The sequence below is a fragment of the Argopecten irradians genome, chromosome 11, assembly GCF_041381155.1.
Source record: "Argopecten irradians isolate NY chromosome 11, Ai_NY, whole genome shotgun sequence".
Classification (NCBI taxonomy): Eukaryota; Metazoa; Mollusca; class Bivalvia; order Pectinida; family Pectinidae; genus Argopecten; species Argopecten irradians.
Genome location: NC_091144.1, coordinates 2,842,523 through 2,857,618, shown reverse-complemented (window position 1 = coordinate 2,857,618; position 15,096 = coordinate 2,842,523). Strand labels below are relative to the sequence as shown.

Below are 15,096 nucleotides of genomic sequence, written 5' to 3'. Positions count from 1 at the left end.
AAGTTTGAATGTAAAGTTGTTTGTTAAAAGAAAGATGGACAGAAAGAATCTAGTGACAATGTGTGACGAATGAAAGCCCCCCTGTGAGGGGACATCTGTTTATATTTAAAAGGCTGATCCCAAGGCCCCAACCTTGGCAGCCTTAAAATGTGTAAATGTTCTGGGGTATTAAAATGGTTTTTATGAAAAAAAAAAAACATAAAAAAGAAAAAAAAAACATAAAAAAAAAAAACATAAAAAAAAAAAAAAAAAATCATAAAAAAAAAAAAAAAAACATTAAAAAAAAAATGTATATAAAAATAATTATCAATGGCTATAATTGTCATGATGCCATGATTATTTCGAGTATTAATATATTTTCAGGATAGTGATACCAGCAATATAGTGACAACCATCAGGACAGTGACATCCGATAGCAGAAGTTCCTTGATAGCGACCATTAGAGATGAACAGAGTTTCATCAAGGTATATTCAATATAAAACTACAATGAAAAGTTTTATTGTCCATTAACAATTCCCGTTATTTCTCATAAAGAAGACAAAGATTTTAATAATAACTGGGGATTTTGAAAGAAACTATAACAATAAACAATGCATTTGCTGGTTTAAATTAGCATATATGTTTTCCACCATACTGATTGTTTTCACTATCTCCTCAATGGCAGCTCCAGCATATGGACCTCTTTTGGTGACCCGAGAGGCTCCTGACTCTACTCTTTACCAGTTCTTTCCATGACAAGGAAGTTTTTGTTTGATGACCCTTGCTGGCAATCCAAAATGGTAAATATCTTGGAAGAACATCTCCATTAGGTTAGTGACAACTTTCAGAACAGTGACAACCATTAGAATAGTGACAAGAAAAATATTCGTTTTCAAATTATATCAAATATTTATTTTAAGTTGGCATTAAGGCCTGGAATATTTGTAGGAGGAAAGATAAATTCAAGTGAAGTGTTTGAAAACAAAAAATCATATTTTTAATAGAACATTAACTATCAAATCAGGCAATGCATTAACTGGTTTTATTTATCATATGTTTTCAACCACACTTATGATATCACTATGTTGACTGGAATAACAGCTCCAGTAACTGGACCTTTTAATCCATCAGGATAGTGACACTCATCAGGATAGCGACAACCATCAGCTGACAGACATTCCGGGCAATGAGTGATTAGAAGTTGCAATTCCTTTCAGGTCAATTTAAATGTAAGTTTTATTGCTCATTTTCCATATTTTAAGGACTTCTCTGAATCTAAGCATTAGATAACACTTATATTGCATTAATTTTTAGCATCTTGATGAAGTGGGGATTAAAATTGTTTAAATGGTGTGGCCAAAAAGGTAGAGTTTTAGCTATTTCCAATTATAAAGTTTTTGTGATGATTACTAAATAAACCAGGTTAGTGATACAGACCCTCTGGACCTCTTGTTTAAACTAAGCCACATTTTCAAAAATTGGCACCATTGCAGTCAGCTTCAAGATTTGGTTGGGGTCCTGTACTGAAATGGTTTGTATTAGGTGATAGTAACACTGTGTCAAATTTCTACTTGCATCACAAAGTGCATGTTTCAGACAAAGATGGCAGCAGCTACAGTTGTATGTCAAAGTTTAGCAAGATGATCAATCGTTTAAATTTTCAATTCATAGAGAGGTGGTCAACGCTTTTAAATATAACCTTTATGAACCTTTGTTTGTAGGTAGCAGTAATCTGTCAAACAGTTTTCTAACTTCTGACATAGTAGGTCTTCACACAAGTTATAGGTCCAGATAAATGTGCAGTAAGAGGGTTAACGATAAAAGGATGGTACTGATGTTGCTGTGTAAATTCATCATTATGTTATGCTCTGTTGCTGCTGCTGGTTGAATTTATCATATATCGTCTGCTTCAAAGTGTGTCATTTGTCACCATCTTAATATTTGTGTCTTTAAGAAGTCGTTTTAAATCATAAGGCCATGCACATATGTTCTCTCAAGCAAAGATGACATTGCTGCTTTTTCTGTTAGACAGGGGACCCTTCCTACCTATTGATGACTCTTCTTGTGACGTAGGAAATTATCTCATCCAATATATGTTGTGTGCCATTTTTGTCTCTTTATTTTCAGCTTAGATTGGCCATTAGGTTTGACTTGTGACTATAAAACTTTGGTCGCTGGTGCCACAATGATAATCTAGGCAGGCTCTGTGATGGCAGTTCAATTTTCTGAAGAACGAAAGTTCTACGACAATCGCATAGTCAATTGCATTGTTTTTGTCATCAACAGCGGCGCACCACTCCGAAAGTTTCCACATGAACTAGGGTGTACCGATTTAGGGCGGGATTACTGTTCTAGACGGAAAGAAAGATAATGAGTAATCCGTCCCCGTAATTATCGGCAACCTTTCCGACTTATAGTTCATGTGGACACTTTAAGGGTAGTGCTGCGCTGTAGGTGACAACTGCATTGAATTGATTGTTCGATTGCAAAAGAACTTTCGCCTTTCAATAAAAAAATTGAACTGCCATCACATAAAGTCCACCTCGATCATTATTGTCACAGAGGTAATCCAGGCAGCCTTATTGATGGCCGTTTCATTTGATTGAAGAATGGTTCTATGACAATCGCAGTCGATTTCACCACTTTTGTCACTAACCACGGTGCACAACTCCAAAAGGATCAACAAAAACTAGAGTGTACTGATATAGGGCGGGATTACTTTTCTAGACGGAAAGACAGAAAATAGGTAATTTGTCCCCGTAATTATCGGCAACCTTTCCGACTTATAGTTAACGTAGACACTTTAAAGGGTAGTGCTGTGCTGTTGGGGGCAACTGCATTGATTTGACTGTACGATTTCTGTAGAACCTTTGTCTTTCAATCAGAAAATGAAACTGCCATCACAAAAAGCCTGCCTGGATTACCAACTAGGCACCTGTGGCCAAAGTCCACAAATCAAGGCTGGTAAGTCGGCATAAGTCGGCTTCCACTGCCAAATGAAGTGGAAAATTCAGATGCAAAAATTGCAACACAACAATTACTTGATAAGATAAGTATCTACTTAACAAGAAGATGGTTATCGGATGGCGAAGAAGACAAGCCTATAGCCTGTAACAATGGAGAACACATGAAGACTGGAGGGAAGAAAAAATAACGAACAAGAATCCTTTTATACCAAAATGAGGTAGGCCAGATCTTGCTAATGAGCAAAACACAGGTGAAAATGGAGTGAAAATGAAACAATTGAACATATTTGATGCTAAGTTTGGGTCCAATTATCAAATACATTATTCAGTTACAAAATAATATGACAGATGTCATTGATGTTGGAATCATTATAATGAATATCTGAATTAAGTATTTAACATCTTTCAGTTGGCATTCATAGCCAATATGAATCCCAACTGGACAGAGGCAAAATCCATGAAGTGCATGCTAGCGCTTCTTGTTGAATTGTCTGAGATTGTCTCCCCTTGATTAATATCAATATTCTTTGTTTCTGGTCAAAGAGCTTATCAAATATATACTCAATATAAAACAAAAAACTGACCAATACCATTTCAGTAATTAATATATGATAATTACAATAAATCTATTTCATTGTAAATTCACTATTTTTCACAGTTTGTCCATGGTTTGATGTCTGAGGCTGATATTAAGTCCTGAAGAATTGGGTTAATAGATCAAGTCAAAAATCACAGGAAGGATATATCCATAAATATACTTTACTTCTGAGGTAAAAACTGAATTATCATTTTCTGCTAATTACAGTAAGATTTGGTGAACTCCTTTCTGGTATATTCTGTTATCTTCTTCGGTTTCTGCTTTCTTTCCAATCATCACTAGTAATGTGGTCATCTAAGATATGATTCTAATTTTATCATGTAGAATGTTGCTATAATTACATGATTTTAACAAAGGACATGTGTTTCTCTTTCAGTGCCTTAGATTTTCTCCAACCTTGACCATAATCTCTATCAGCATTTCCTTAGTACCTGTGCACTCAATGTTTCTTAGTGTAAGTGTACTTAATGTTTTTACAGACTGGCTCTATGAAACCTTTTTTCAGGTAAAACCTGTTGCTGTAATTACAAGATTTTAACATATGACATGTGTTTCTCTTTAAGTGCCTTCTACGAGAAAGATAAAGAGGCAAGAAATCAGGCAACCAACCTAGTAAGAAGGTCAATGGTTACTTAGGAGAAAGACATTGCAAAGAACATGAAAAGTGATCCAAAACAATTCTAGAAATGTACAAGATCAAAGACCAAAACTAGAGCATCAGTTACCAATGTTTTTGATGAACAAATGACCAGGAAAAAGCCGGCGGAAACATCAGGAAATGGATTAGTGACTTTATACAAGGAGCTGACAGTAGTAACTAACTGTAATCGTTCAAGGTCCATAAATGTATCAAGTGGAGTCCCTCAAGGAAATGTGTTGAGACCTATCCTGTTTCTCAATTGTTTAAATGACCTAACAAATGAAGTCAACAACAAGATCAAAATGTTTACAATGATGCAAAATTGTTCAAAGAAATTTCTGCACCAAACCCTATTGTATCCATGCAGGAAGATATTGACATGGTCAACAACTAGACCAAGAAGTGGCAATTGTCAACGAGGAAAAATGTAAATCCATCAATACACCTGATTATCTCTACTGGATCCCAGGAGGCAGCGAGTCAACAATCCAGAAAGTAAACTTGGAAAAGGACATATGTGTGAACTTTGACGACATGTTGAAATTTACAGAGCATGTCGATATACAGGTGAAGAAAGTAAACATCGGTCTCATTATCAAAACCTTCCTTTATATTAATAAGGACATATTTCTAACATTGTACAAATCCCTTGTTAGACCACATCTGGAATACTGTGCTTCAGTCTGGTTCCTCATGTTCAACAAAGACAGAATAATCCTTAAAATGTACAACGCCACGCCGCAAGACTAGTGCTTGAACAAAGAGATGAGGCAAATGATGAACTCTTTAAAAGCCTTGGTTTACCATCTTTAGAGTACAGATGTGATAGACCTGACGTGATAAAATACAAAATCTGTAATGGAACAGTAGATACTACACCAGATAAATTCTTTACCGTGTTAAGACAGAATGACCAAACTACTGCTGCGTAAAACTCTTTCTGAAACCGTGTCACAGATAATTGGAAGTCTATCGCAGGTGATAACTGCTAAAACCCTGAACTCGTTCAAATTTCATGTGAATACAGCCTGGAAACAACACTCTTCAAAATTCAACCCATCATCCTACAATACAGGAACCATCAGAGCAGCCATACCAGTGCAACCAGTATTAATACACGATATGTCAAAAGCAGACTAATAGTGTGACGTAAACAGCAGTGAGTTAACGGTGAGTCTTCAATTTCTCCAAACTGAACATTGACAATAATCACTGTTGGCATCGTCTTTTCTCAGGACCTGTGTACTTATTATAACTGTTTCTTACTGCAAGTGTGCTGAACCGTTTCATCTTACATTATTTTTAACAGACAGGCTCTGTAAAACCTGTTTCAGATTATTCTGATTATTAAATAAATTATCTCCCCCTGATTGGAGATCTCTCCTATTATTCATTATATTTAGAAATGTTAATCATCTTATCAACAAAAAAACCAAAACACTTTCAATACCATTTCAATATTTGATATATAATTTGTTAACAATACAGTGTGAAAGTTCAACATGTTATGTTTACAGGATTACTCCGCAGGTGACTGCCCGAAGGTAAAGCCCTGTCCTGGACCAACCAGTTGACACAGATTTGACATACAGCCAAAATGTAATTAACATCACAGGTGAGCATTGAAAATTTTAACTTCTTCTTTAGGGAACACCAACTATATTAAAGATGCTCCAGCTCTGACAAATGGTATTTTTTCACTATCAAAAGCAGGAGTAGACGATATAGTATTTTTCTTCAGTTACTAAACTTACTTACTTTACACCATTACCACCATTGAAAAGTTTGAGCTTCTAATTTTACTTCAAGTTAAAAATATGAAAAAGAATTAATTGCATCCCAAAAAAATCTGTGGCACTATATTCTATATGGAATGAAGTATTGATTGCGCATGCACCAAAGGCAAAATAAATTATTTTATGTTATTTTTAGTGTTAATTATACCTTTATATACACGATTATTCACAAATTATTGTTCAAATAATGAATATCATTTATGCTCTGTCGGCGGTGGAGCATCTTTAAAAAAAAACCAAAAAAAAAAAAAAAACCTTGGAAACGGTCCCTTGTGTACACAAGATAGAGCCCCGAATAGAATTATTTGGACCTGGACACTGGTTGGCTGGTTAATTATGAAATTCAGGATTTTTTTCAAAATGGCTACCCTGGTGAGAACGGTATCAAATTTAGTGATAAAAAGGATTGTATTTTAATCAGATTGATGTATCTTAAAGACCTTTCAGATTCCTAATAATGATGATTGTTGCTTGTAAATTTCAGAATGGCAAGAATTTCTCACCTCGGTCGCAGTTTGTCCGTTTTTGGTCGCAGAAGCCTGTATCAAAGCAATCATTGGTTAGGAAAGCCTATTGCCATGTGAATGGGATCTGTTGTGGAAAATGACATTACATACCAGCTGTGTAGAAGTAACTTTGAAGAGTTTCCTTGTGGCAAGAGTAATTCAGAACTGGAGCGTTTTTGGATAAATGTGTTTAATGTTTCAGAAACTAAAAAATGCAATTATTGTTGTTTGACAGTAGCAAAATATGTTAATTTGATGGAATTAAGGAAAGTTTTTTCTTGTAGAGTTTTAAATGTTTTATGTAAATTCCTCCCATTTGGTCCAGTATTTCAAAAAAATATTTTTTTTTTCTTTTTACTGATATCATAATAACAGAAGGGAAATCTAGGAACACTAAGGGATCCAGAGTGGTCCAGAGGATTTGTATCACTACATTTCAAAATTTTTCGTTTTTTGGTTGGTTGATTATACTAATATCCAATCAACAGCCAGAATCATTTAAGGCCAGCCTCACTGATGTGTTGTATGTCATTTGTATTTTTGGAGGCTGCAGTATGTTCGTGTTGTACTATTTTGTAATTGTAGAACTTTTTTAGTGCTACCTCACAGGAGCATGTCACTAAAAGATACTGAACAAGCACACCCAGACATTATACAGAAAGCAGGCATACCAGTCGTCCCACTCGCTCCCTTTACCACTTTGATAGACTATGGTGTGTTTAGGTCAAAAGTAGCTAAGATAGACTTTATATTTAAGTATACTCATTCTTTCTTTTTTAAAAAAGAAAGCCGTCTTTTTCATCAAAACAGAAACCTCCATAATTTCTAGATACAGTCTTAAGGTTAAAGTGAATAGTCGGGCAAAGAAATTCAGTCTAAATGCATTCATTGGCCTTCCAAAAGTTCTCACATATTAAACGACGGTCAAGTTCGGCTTGCGTTTCCCAGTTCTGACCATTGAAATAAAGAAAAGTTGAAAGCATTGAAAGCGAGGCTGCGTGGAAATGTAACCACGGACATAGTCAGCCGGGGGGACGGACATAGTCAGCCGGGGGGACGTTTTAGGATTCCTGTACTTTAAATTAATTTCTTCGTATGCAGACAGATTTTGACGAGATATTTTATTTTTCTATTTCAAAAGAAATTCTACTGGATACACTCACATCATTTTTACCGAGTTTAGCTATCCTTGCCCGACTGTTCACTTTAAGGATGTACACCTCTGAGAAGTCAAAAGTTTCTTGTATTAAACTTTTTTTCTCATATAGATTTTTGGAAATAGGAGTTTATACCATACAAGAAAATGGAAGAAAAAACACATGTCGGTGTGTTTGTTTTTGAGCTATTGTCACTCAAAGATACCAAGTTGACAAAATCTTAGATTTTTTGGGATTTTTGCCGTTTTGACCATATACACAAGAGTTTAAAGCCATAATTTTCTAATGAGATGTTTGATATGTATGGAAGTTTGAAGAATCTATTTTCCTTAAGTCTTCTTTAAAAATATACAAGTTTTAATTAATAAGACTCATATTTTTTCTCAGAATAACAACATATGCTACTCTTACCCCTTAATTTTGAGCTACAAAATACACTATTTTCAGCCAGGAAAGATTAACAGCAAAAATTAGCTCGATACAGCTAAAAATGCTGGTGTAGTGATGATTTAAGTAAAAACAATTTCAGTAAAAAATAGTTAAACTATGGCTCTACTCAAAGAGGAAAAAGACACAATTTCAAAATGGCCGCCAAATGGGCCATTTCTTAAAATCCCTGTATAAAAAAATCTACTGAAAATAGAAATGTAATTTTTTGACAAAATTTGCATCTGGCAACTTGCTACAGATATTGATAAAATATATTTGAAAATCTCATAACTTCTTTGATCTTTGTCGAAACGAGACTTCAACGGGACTGAAACCTCAGAAGAATACATCCTTAAGAATATTATCATATTAATATTGAAAAACTGAAGATAAAATTCTAAATTATTTTCTTTGCTTTTATTTTTCATTTTCAAACTAATATTTTTTCCAAATAATTCAGTATTTTTTATTATAAAAATGACATATTTTTTAATGTTATGTTTTAGTCTATGAGGGCCAGTAAGGTCATTTTTAGCTCTTGCAATAATCAGTATATTTTTGAAAATAATTGTTATTCATTATAACTATGCATTAATCGATCTTGTGCAAAATTTAAATAAATCTTATAGTAAACAAACTATTTGATATCATGCCCAGCTTTTAGTAATATGTTTTCCAAATTTCGTTTTATAGTACCTGGGTATTCAATTGAAGAATATAGAAAAATAAAAGTTCTTTAATCTGTATACTCACTCTGCATTGACAAAAAAACCTCCCAACTGACAGGACACAAACGATTAGACGGGACTGACATGGGAGGCGGGGACGAACTGACCCTATCATTAAAACTACTAATTCACATTCTCACTGCAAAGGACTTTCCTATATTCTTCAGTTAATAATTTTACCATAAATTTCAAAATTGTATATATTTTTATAATATGAATAAATGATTGATAAATTCTAATGATAATTGAAAATATTTTGTTGCAAGTAAGTGTTAATTTCAAATTTTCTTCTAAACGTACTGGCTTGAGCTGTTATGACCATCCCCTTGTAGACCAGAAAATAGCTTTGTTTTATACTAAATTTCCCAAGAAAAAACGATGGTAATACAATTATCATTAAATAATCAATATGATAGGAATCTTGATACAAGTTGAAATATTTCATCAAGGTTTTGAAATTTAGACCAAGATTTTGCAAGATATATCAATTTTAACAAACTATTTTGATTGTCATTGATACAGATTGTTAATTAAGGAATTATCTCCCTTTATTTTTTAGTCTTTAATTCTAAATTATTTAAACATTATTTAATCAATATATACTGAATAAAACAATCACATTATTGAATTATGGAGGTTGTAATTGTTGTTTTGAAATGAATTCAAAGATTCACCCTGTTCAGCATAAATATGCCATTTAAGCAATTGAAGAGCTTTAGGCATCGGTCAGTAATCAAGCGTCTACACAAAACAAACCGTAAGTTGTCTCCCCTACCATGAACCAGCCATTGTAAGGAACTAACTTTATTTGTTTTCAGTGTTGATTGAAACAACAAGATGTTTGTTTAATGTATATGTGCAATGAGTGATAATTTTGAGGCAATATCAACACAGTACTAGAAACTTATTTAAAATAGGAATTTCAATGGTACATATCCTCTGGGCCTCTTGATAATTTTAGTATTTTATACAATTGCTACTGCTTATATAATACTTTTTATGCAAATTCTAAACTTTCTAAATCGGGGAAACATTTTTTATCTACTGTCTTTCAGACCATAAAGGTTTTATTATAGTGTTATTTTGTTTCAAAATTTCATATTTTGTTACTCATGTCTTAATTTCATCAAGTACAAACAAAATTGTCAAAAGGTGAATGTGAAAGAAACTGTCAAAAAAGCGAATGAATGAATGCAAAAAAGTCAAAAAATGAAAGAATGAATGTCAAAAAGAAAAATGTCAAAAAACAAAAGTAAAAAATTAATTAATGTAAAAAAAAAATGTCAAAAAACTGAATGAACGGATGTACAAATTGTTCCAAAATGAATGATTGAATGTCAAAGAAATTGTCAAAAACTGAATCAATGAATGACAAAGAAATAGTCAAAAAATAAATGAATGAATATCAAACAAATTGTCAAAAATTGAATAATTGAATGCATGTCAAAGAAGTTGTCAAAAATAAATCATTGTCAAAACCGATGGTCAAAAATCAATTGTCAAAAACCGAATGAATTAATGTAAAAAAATGAATACATTTCAAAGAATTTGTCAAAAAAACTGAATCAATGAATGTGAAAAAATGCAAAAAATTAATGTATTAATGTAATAGAAAATGTCAAATAAATGAATGTATGAATGTAACAAAATGCAAAAAAAAGTGAATGTATAAATGTAGAAAAAAATTGTCAAAAATAATAAGGTATCAATGTCAAAACACATTGTCAAAAAATGAATGAATGTATAAATGTCAAAGAAATTGTCAAAAAAATGAATGTTAAAGAAATTGTCAAAAATATGAATGTTAAAGAAATTGTCAAAAATGAATGAATGTTAAAAAATATGAAAAAACAACTGAATGAACAAATGCGAAAAATTTTACAAAAAATGAATGATGAATCAATGGATGCCAAAATATTGTCCAAAAAATGAATGAATATCAAGCAAATTGTCAAAAATTGAATGAATGAATTGCATGTCAGATTAATCATAAAAAAATGAATGTATGATAAAGAAATTGTCAAAAAAAAAATGTATCAATGTCAAATTCAACTCTTGAAAAATGAAGGAATGAATGTCAAAAAAATGAATGACTGTCAAAGATATTGCCAGAAAATGAATGAATGAATGTCAAAAAAATGTCAAAACAAAAATGAATAAAATAAATGTAAAAAAAAAATTGTCAAAAATTGAATGTACAAAGGCAAAGAAATTGTCAAAAAATGAAAAGAATCAATGTCAAAAAATGAATGAATCAATGTAATAAAATAATCATAAAATGAGTGAATGAATGTCAAAAGAATGTCCGAAAAATGAATGAATCAATGTCAAAAAAATGAATGTTAACAAATTGTCAAAAAAATGAACATATGAATGTCAAAAATTGTCAAAAAAATAAATGGCAAAGAAATGAAAGAAGGTAAAAGAAATTGTCAAAGATTGAATGTTTAAGGGATTGTCAACAAAGGAAATGAATGAATGAATGCAAAATAAACATAAAATGAACGAATCAATGTCAAAAAAATAAATGTAAAAAACTTTTGTCACAATAATGAATGTATGAATGTCAAAGAAATTGTCAAAAAAAGAACGTCAAAGAAATTGTCAAAAAATTAAATGAATCAATGTCAAAAAATGTTCAAATGAATGTCAAAAGAATGTCCAAAATATGAATGAATCAATGTAAAAAAGAGTGAATATAAAAATTGTCAAAAAAATGAATGTATAGTATAAACGTAGAAAAAAATGAAAAAAAAATTGAATGAATGAATGTCAAAGAAATTGTCAAAAAAATGTATCAATGAAATTTTTTTTTCTCAAATAATGAATGAAGCAATCAATGTTAAAAAATAAATGTATGGATGTCAAAACATATGAATGTAACAAAAAAAAGTGAATGAATGTCAAAGAAATTGTCAAAAATAATAATGTATCAATGTCAAAACACATTATCAAAAAATGAATGAATGTTAAAGAAATAGTCAAAAAATGAATGATTTTAAAAACAAATATTTATGAAAAAAATAATGAACAAATGCGAAAAATTGTACAAAAAAATGAATGAATGAATGTCAAAGAAGTTGTCAAAAAATGAATCAATGAATACCAAAATATTGTCAAAAAAATGTTGAAGAAATTGTCAAATAGTTAAATGAATCAATTTAAAAAAATGAATGTATCAGTGTAAAAAATTATCATAAAATGAATAAGTGAATGTCAAAAGAATGTCCCAAAAATGAATGATAAAAAATGAATGTAAAAAAAAAGTCAAAAATGAATGTATGAATGTCAAAAAAAATTGTCAAAAAAATGAATGTCAAAAATTAATGAATGTATGTAAAAAAATGATTGAATATCAAAGAAATTGTCAAAAAAACGAATGAATGCCAAACAAATGTCAAAAAAAGCATCAATCAATGTCAAAAAAAATGAATGTAAAAATGAAAAAAAATGAATGTATGAATGTCAAAGAAATATGTCAAAAAAGTAAATTAATCAATGTCAAAACATTTATTAAAACAATGTCAAAAATGCATGTATGAATGTAAAATAATAAATAAAAAATGAATGTATGAATGTCAAAGAAATTGTCAAAAAATGGAATGTATCATTGTCAAAACAAATTGTCAAAAAATGAATGTATGAATGTCAAGAAATTGTCAAAAAAAGAATGTCAAAGAAATTGTCAAAAAGTTAAATGAATCAATTTTAAAAAGTGAATGAATCAGTATGAAAAATAATCATAAAATGAATAAATGAATGCCAAAAGAATGTCCCAAAAATGAATGAATCAATGTCAAAAAAATGCACCAATCAATGTAAAAAAATTAATGTAAAAAAAATCAAAGAAATATGTCAAAAAAGTAAATTAATCAATGTCAAAACATTTGAATGAATGTCAAAGAAATTGCCAAAAAATGAATCAATGAATACCAAAATATTGTCAAAAAAATGTTGAAGAAATTGTCAAATAGTTAAATGAATCAATTTAAAAAAAATGAATGAAAAAAAAATTATCATAAAATGAATAAGTGAATGTCAAAAGAATGTCCCAAAAATGAATGATAAAAAATGAATGTAAAAAAAAGTCAAAAATGAATGTATGAATGTCAAAAAAAATTGTCAAAAAAATGAATGTCAAAAATTATTGAATGTATGTAAAAAAATGATTGAATATCAAAGAAATTGTCAAAAAAACGAATGAATGCCATACAAATGTCAAAAAAAGCATCAATCAATGTCAAAAAAGTAAATTAATCAATATCAAAACATTTATTAAAACAATATGTCAAAAAAAGCATCAATCAATGTCAAAAAAGTAAATTAATCAATATCAAAACATTTATTAAAACAATGTCAAAAATGCATGTATGAATGTAAAATAATGAATAAAAAATGAATGTATGATTGTCAAAACAAATTGTCAAAAAATGAATGTATGAATGTCAAGAAATTGTCAAAAATAAGAATGTCAAAGAAATTGTCAAAAAGTTAAATGAATCAATTTTAAAAAGTGAATGAATCAGTATGAAAAATAATCATAAAATGAATAAATGAATGCCAAAAGAATGTCCCAAAAATGAATGAATCAATGTAAAAAAAAAATATGAATTTTTAAAAAATTGTCAAAAAATGAATGTATGAATGTTAAAAAAATTGTGAAACCAAATGAATGTCAAAAAATGAAAGAAGGTCATAGAAATTCTAAAAAACGTGAATGGATGAATACAAAAAACAAATCATAAAATGAATGAATCTTTGTCAAAAAAACAAAAAACAAATGTAACAAGCAGTTGTCAAAAAAAATAAATTTATGAAAATCAAAGAAATTTTTAAAGAAAAGAATGCCATAGAAATAAGCAAAAATTTAAATGAATCACAATGTCAAAAAATGTATGTAAATGAATTCTCAAAAAATGAATGTATGAATGTCAAAGAAATTGTAAAAAAAAATGAATGTATGAATGTCAAAGAAATTGTCGAAAAAATGTATTAATGTCAAAACTTATTTTCAAAATGAATGTATGAATGCATATCAAAAAAATGATTGAATGTCAAAGAAATTGCCAAAAAAATGGATCAATGAATACCAAAATATTGTCAAAAAAATGTTGAAGAAATTGTCAAATAGTTAAATGAATAAATTTTAAAAAAATGAATGAATCAGTGTAAAAAATTATCATAAAATGAATAAGTGAATGTCAAAAGAATGTCCCAAAAATGAATGATAAAAAATGAATGTAAAAAAAAGTCAAAAATGAATGTATGAATGTCAAAAAAAATTGTCAAAAAAATGAATGTCAAAAATTATTGAATGTATGTAAAAAAATGATTGAATATCAAAGAAATTGTCAAAAAAACGAATGAATGCCATACAAATGTCAAAAAAAGCATCAATCAATGTCAAAAAAATGAATGCAAAAATAAAAAAAAATGAATGTATGAATGTCAAAAAAAGCATCAATCAATGTCAAAAAAGTAAATTAATCAATATCAAAACATTTATTAAAACAATGTCAAAAATGCATGTATGAATGTAAAATAATGAATAAAAAATGAATGTATGATTGTCAAAACAAATTGTCAAAAAATGAATGTATGAATGTCAAGAAATTGTCAAAAATAAGAATGTCAAAGAAATTGTCAAAAAGTTAAATGAATCAATTTTAAAAAGTGAATGAATCAGTATGAAAAATAATCATAAAATGAAATAAATGAATGCCAAAAGAATGTCCCAAAAATGAATGAATCAATGTAAAAAAAAATATGAATTTTTAAAAAATTGTCAAAAAATGAATGTATGAATGTTAAAAAAATTGTGAAACCAAATGAATGTCAAAAAATGAAAGAAGGTCATAGAAATTCTAAAAAACGTGAATGGATGAATACAAAAAACAAATCATAAAATGAATGAATCTTTGTCAAAAAAACAAAAAACAAATGTAACAAGCAGTTGTCAAAAAAAATAAATTTATGAAAATCAAAGAAATTTTTAAAGAAAAGAATGCCATAGAAATAAGCAAAAAATTTATTTAAATGAATCACAATGTCAAAAAATGTATGTAAATGAATTCTCAAAAAATGTATGTAAATGAATTCTCAAAAAATGAATGTATGAATGTCAAAGAAATTGTCAAAAAAATGTATCAATGTCAAAACTTATTTTCAAAATGAATGTATGAATGCATATCAAAAAAATGATTGAATGTCAAACAAATTGTCAAAAAACGGAATGAATGAATGCCAAACAAAATGTCAAAAAAAATGCATCAATCAATGTGAAAAAATGAATGTAA

At 29.5% G+C, this 15,096-nt stretch overlaps 1 long non-coding RNA gene across 7 annotated transcripts; it reads left to right on the top strand.

The window, feature by feature from the left end:
• The first annotated feature begins 27 nt into the window (after positions 1-27).
• On the top strand, positions 28-8,433 carry LOC138334298 (uncharacterized). Of its 7 annotated transcripts, none has more exons than XR_011210094.1 (9): positions 28-465; positions 666-780; positions 1,112-1,209; positions 2,013-3,164; positions 3,605-3,716; positions 3,921-3,998; positions 4,108-5,354; positions 5,702-5,799; positions 6,465-8,433. It is a non-coding gene; the product is annotated as an uncharacterized lncRNA (long non-coding RNA). The 7 variants fall into 7 exon arrangements; XR_011210089.1 differs by having other exon boundaries at positions 2,009-3,164; XR_011210093.1 differs by having other exon boundaries at positions 1,082-1,209.
• Positions 8,434-15,096: the final 6,663 nt, after the last annotated feature.